This window comes from Octopus bimaculoides, chromosome 21, assembly GCF_001194135.2.
Source record: "Octopus bimaculoides isolate UCB-OBI-ISO-001 chromosome 21, ASM119413v2, whole genome shotgun sequence".
NCBI classification, from domain to species: Eukaryota; Metazoa; Mollusca; class Cephalopoda; order Octopoda; family Octopodidae; genus Octopus; species Octopus bimaculoides.
This window is the reverse complement of record NC_069001.1, coordinates 2,089,896-2,096,113: the sequence shown is the minus strand read 5'-3', so window position 1 is coordinate 2,096,113 and position 6,218 is coordinate 2,089,896. Positions and strand designations below refer to the sequence as shown.

The following is a 6,218-nucleotide window of genomic DNA, read 5'->3' as shown; positions in this document are numbered from 1 at the left end:
GAGAGGAGGTGAGAGAGTGTGTGTGTGAAAGAAGTAGGGAATAAGAGAGAGGAGGTGAGAGAGTGTGTGTGTGAAAGAAGTAGGGAATAAGAGAGAGGAGGTGAGAGAGTGTGTGTGTGAAAGAAGTAGGGAATAAGAGAGAGGAGGTGAGAGAGTGTGTGTGTGAAGCTTTATAAGTTCCTTAAATATGCTGAGTGAGGCAAAGCTTTACAGGAAAATACAAATAAACTCAAAGCCATTTTACGTCACCAAACGTCAAAGAGAAATGACTAAGATGCACACACATACATATATGTATGTATGTATGTGTAAGTACATGTGTGTGTGTGTATATATATATATATATATATATATGTGTGCATGTGTATATAATTACATATGTACATGAGTGTGTGTATGTGTGCATACATATTATTTTAAGGGGCCATGTTCCATCTCACATTCACTTAAATTTTTCAAATTTGTGTATTGTGTGATCACATGACATTAGTAGCATTCCCCCCTCCCCCCACAACTTTCTATTCATAAACTACATAAGAAAGACCCTTATTTTATAACTTGTTCTACTCAATTTGATGAGGGCTTCAACACCACACTCTTCTGTGCAGGGCATCCAGCAAGAAATTGTGGAAACTTTCTCAAACAAGAGAAACTACCATCACCACCATATATGCATGTGTGTGTGTGTACATGTGTTTGTAATGTACTTCTTTCATTTTCTGTCTGCAAAATCCACTCACAAGGTATTGGTTGGCCTAGGGCTATAGTAGAGACACTTGCCCAAAGTGCTGCACAGTGGGACTGAATCTAAGGCCTCATAGTTGGTAAGCAAGTTTTTCAACTACATGGCCATGTGTGTGTCTGCATGCATGCACGCTAGAATGTAACATACACTAGTAGCCATTTGTAGACAACAAATCTAGTCTTGAGAATGAAGTATGCAAAGTTATAAAATAATCAGAAGAAAAAATGCTCTACATTTATATTTAGAAGGATCTAGGGGTGGGGGTGAAAATAGCATTGGCTAAGACATAGGAATTATTGTTGTTGTTATTGCTGTTGTTTTTACAAAAGGAAAAAAAAAAGGTTATTATCATAGGCATAAAGCAATAAATCCTGGAAGGAGAGAGGGTACAGTTAGCTTTCAGCTATAATTCCATTCATATCTAGGGTTTCTGAATAGGAACAGTAAATCAACCCCAGTTTTTGACTGATGTTTATATTTTACCAACCCCAGAAGGACGGGAGATGAAGTTAGCTTAACCCATTCATGCCAAAATTTTTCAAGTGAATGAAATTGCCTGAAAATTCACAGATATATGATTATTTTGACCTAAATAACAACTGGAAAAAATTTCATTGAAATCTGTTTGATATAGACTGCATACTCGTTAAGAACGTGTTTCATTCTTTGATACACAGGGGTTTATACCCTTATAAATTAAGGGTCAGTTTAAATGGACCTTTGGCATGAATGGGTTAAGTAAAACTCAAACTTAGAACTTAACGAGTTATAACTACAAACCACACTTAATTAGGAATTTCTCAAACTCTTCTGGAGCTGCTATTCACTACAGTTTCTAATTATTACAATTATAGTAATATTTAGTAAGTAATATCTCCCACCAAGGCTAGGCATGTTCTCACAGAATATTGGAAATAGATAACACTGCTTGTAAAACAGAGACTCATTCACAACTACCACACAATGTCAAGACAAGGAGACACAAACATACAATTTCTCACACACACACACACACACATATATACATAAAATAGACTTCTTTCAGTTTCCATCTACCAAATCCACTCACAAAGCTTTAATTGGCCTGGGGCTATAAAAAATAGACACTACCCAAGGTGTGTAAAATCTACTTTACTTTTGAACTGAAAGTTTGTGACTGGGCGTCACAGTCAAACATCGCTATTAAAACTGGTACAGCCATATTGTCGTAAACGACAGCATTTTCAATGAAATAAGCTAAAACTGGTATTTAATAAATGCTATGACTTAACACAGCATTCGTTGCATATATTTGATACAGACTGGTTCCAACATATCAAAACCAAACCAGACAACATAATATTGCCAGGTTTAAGTTTTGATCAAAGTTCATTTACCAAAAGTAGATTTTGTCAATAATCAATGTAGCCGACACTCTATACATACTACGACAGACACACCCTCACCTATATTTCTCTTTTATATGCGTGTGTATGTATGTATATACACACACACTTTGTTTATATATATGTATACATACACACACATACACTTATAAACATTCTATATTTTTATGAGACAGAATATGTGTAATTATGTGTGTGTGTACATCGACACATATGCACATATATATATATATGTGTGTATATATATGTATGTATGTAAGTATATATATGTATATATATATGTATGTATGGCTGAGTAGTACATACATACATAACTGGTTTCTTTTAGTTTCCACCAAACAAATCCACTCACAAGGCTTTGCTCAGCTCATGGCTAATGAAGAAGATACTTGCCCAAGGTGCAGCAGAGTGAGGCTGATCCTCAAGACCACATAGACGGGAAGCAAACTTCTCAGGCCACACAACCATGCCTGCACCTATACCAAACAGCTACACCTAGTACAAATGTCTTAACATTTCCCATCCTCTACAGCAGTGTCAGCAAAACAGACTTCCCAGTACTTGCAGAAATAATGATGAAACAATCTTTACGTAGATGCATACACAACACACTAATGCATCTGTAACCGTGACAATATTAACAGCCAAGTGCATGTCAAAACAGGGTCACATGACGAGACTACAAACTGGAGACAGTGAGCCGCATTCATTGGAATAATTTGTTGAAATTCACTGAGTTGGAACGATATTATATAATTAGAAATCTTAACCCAACGAAGACTGGAGAGCGCCAGAGCTTATTAACCAAATATCATGCATGTAATGTTATGTCTCAAAAATGGTTGTATGCACAAGTTAATTTGGGTGCTTCAGAAAGAAAGGTCAATGCTTACGTCTACTGCTGGTGCAATTAATAATGCTTGCAACATATATATATATATATGTGTGTGTGTGTGTGTGGTTTATATATTTATATGTGTGTGGATACATAAATGTGTATATATATGTCATCATCATCGTTTAACGTCCGCTTTCCATGCTAGCATGGGTTGGACGATTTGACTGAGGACTGGTGAAACCGGATGGCTACACCAGGCTCGAATCTAATTTGGTAGAGTTTCTACAGCTGGATGCCCTTCCTAACGCCAACCACTCAGAGAGTGTAGTGGGTGCTTTTACGTGTCACCCGCACGAAGGCCAGTCAGGCGGTACTGGCAACGGCCACGCTCGTGTGTGTATATATATGTATGTATATATATGTATATATATATATATATATATATATATATATATATATATATATATATATATATATAGGTCCCTAAATAAGACTTGTTTAAAGATTATGGACAAAACACCCATGTTTGCAAAGGTGAATTATTCAAACTCCAAAGAATCCTTCTCGAAACATGGTTATGATGTTCCTCAACTACTTCTGCTCATGATCAGAGATGCACATATCATCATCCATTAAGGGACATGCTCAACTGGTTAAGGTCAAACAACTGACAAGCAAATCTGTGGTATTGAGCAGAATATTTGCTGTAGCCCATCTTGTATACCAAGACAAAACAATGTACATGATAACACCTGCAATCAGTTAAGACTGGAAGCACTGAGAGAGCAAATCTGTGTTGTCATTATTATTATTATTTAAAGAAATCCAAGTTCTTTACAGTCTTAATGACACAAAGAATATGAAGACAAGCATTGATGGCATCAGCAAGAAATGAAGACAGAACAGTTGGAAGATTAAAAATGGTATAAAGTGAGGATTAGGATGGAAATGAACTTTAGGGATTATAAGATTTAAGCTGTCACAATTTTCTCACAAAGAAGAAAGGTATACAATTGGGTGAGGTGGAGGGAGGGAGGGTTGTTTTTAATGACTGCCTCCTACAGTTTGACCATCACAAACAACTAAGCTACATTCAGCAACTGCACCATTCCAATGAGTGGGGAGTGGGGTCCTGTTTAGTTTGCTCAAATCTGCTAGTGATTCCCTCAAATCTGACTGTATTCTTTTACCAAAGAAAAAAAAAGGAGACATGGTTGCGATGGAAACATCCTTGGTCATAGGTCTAATCTATCATCAGTATTGTTCTTGGAGTAAAACAACAATCAAGATAACTTATGAACCTCCGTATGACACTTTGACCTGCAGAAATGGCATCCAAATCTCCCTCAAAATTATACGTTGCTAATGGTCTCAAAATCTGGCAAAGTGCTTAGGGCCTCGATGGGTCTTAATCCAGCCCTGCACACCAGACTAAACCCTTCACTTCCTCTGAAGCATTGGCGATTCATTCCACTGTTCTTAACTCTTGGTTGTAGGTTGATTCCCTCAGTATAAGGGTGGGGGGCATCCCTGGGGCAAGGCCTTCCTCCCCCCAGCTTTTGTTAGTTTTGAATTGTCATCAATGCTTCTGTAGTTTTGCTTTTTCTTAAGTAGGGGTGTTACACCACCACAAACCCATTTTAATCCCTAGGAAGACGTGGCCCCTGTTAGTTTGGCCTTTATCCTGTGATCTGACCCAGCATGGGAGACCTTGCAAGGATCTTGCTCTCCGCGTGAGACATGCAACAACAAGTCTTGGATTTTGTGGTGACAGTGTCCTTACCTCATAAGGAAGGAAAACGGGACGGAATTAGGGAACAAAAATTCTAATTTTAGGAGAGAAACGATTCTTACAGGAATGTAATTTCTGTCGCACGGAACGCAAAAACACAAACAAAAAAAAAAAAAAAAAAAATTTTTTTTAAATAAGGAAAACAAAACAAAGCCACCAATTCCTGGCCCCTTTTCTTCCTCCGAAACTCCAGCTTGAGTTGCGTTTTTTGCTTTGTTTTTTATGACCTTGTTGACATTTTCTTAAAGCTTGCTTCAATAAATCGTGTTCTTTTTTTTTACTCAGATAACATTTCTAAATAATATTTTGAGTATGAAAAGCGACTAAAACATTCCGGTACTACTAAAGCAGCGCGGACCTGAACGCGCAGTCGCGCGTCCGCGCTAGATAGTCTTGAGTGGTCGATCCTAAGCCTAACCCGCGTGTGCAAATGAATACGTGTTTAGGGTTAGGGTTAGGATCGACCACTCACGGCTAGCTAGCGCGGACGCGCGACTGCGCGTTCGGGTCCGCGCTGCTTTAGTAGTACCTAAATATTGTTCATTCGGTGAGTTATTAATATAGTCTACCTGTATAGTTAGCGGTACTTTAGGTTTCGAAATCTGTGTTTGTTGACAATTTTTTTATGGAGAGCTAAGACTGGTATGCATGGGCGACTGTTGGTCTTCCACAAACTACCTTATCCGGACTTCAACTCCGGATGTGCAATCAAATGGTCATTCGTGACTGAAAGAGGTCTTTACCCTTTATTTAATGCTCACGTTTCTTTTTGGATCTCTCATCAGCTCCACATTAGATGAAACATCTATAAGAAACGTAGGCATTAAATGATTGTGTATAATTACGGATTTCGAAACTAAAGGCACCGCTATTTCGGTAGATTATATTAATAACACACCCACACAACGTGTCTTGTAACGACGGGACACGTTTTATAAACACAAGTAATTCGATTGGAACAAGCAAATAGTAAATATACATGGGTTACTACAGCATCGTTATATATATATATATATATATATATATATATATATATATGTGTGTGTGTGTGTGTGTGTCCCGCTACCATCGCTTCACAACATGTTGGTATGTTTACGTTCCCGTAATTTAGCGAATTCATGATGTTTACGTTGCAGTAAACATCATTTCACTGGGCTAAAAGTTTAAAATGTTTTTTTCTTTTTACAAAACGGAAAATAAGATGTTGTGCAGTCGGTCTTCCACGAGGCATTTTCGATTTCTCATAAGAAACTATGATATTCAATCACGTGTGTGATTTACGTATAAACAGTTAACGTCAATCAAATCACGTGATTTATTTATAAACAAAGTAGTACGGATAATACTGGTAAGACGTTCAGTTATTTCCCTTGTAATTTATTTACTTTTTTAACCCCTAGAAACTGGAAGATTACTTATATATATATATATATATATATGTATATATATATATATATA

At 37.2% G+C, this 6,218-nt stretch overlaps 1 protein-coding gene across 2 annotated transcripts in view; it reads right to left on the bottom strand.

Annotated features, from left to right (window-relative positions):
- The window catches only part of LOC106877798 (estradiol 17-beta-dehydrogenase 8), a 17,121-nt gene that overhangs the window by 9,762 nt on the left and 1,141 nt on the right, over nt 1-6,218 (bottom strand). The window lies entirely within an intron of this gene.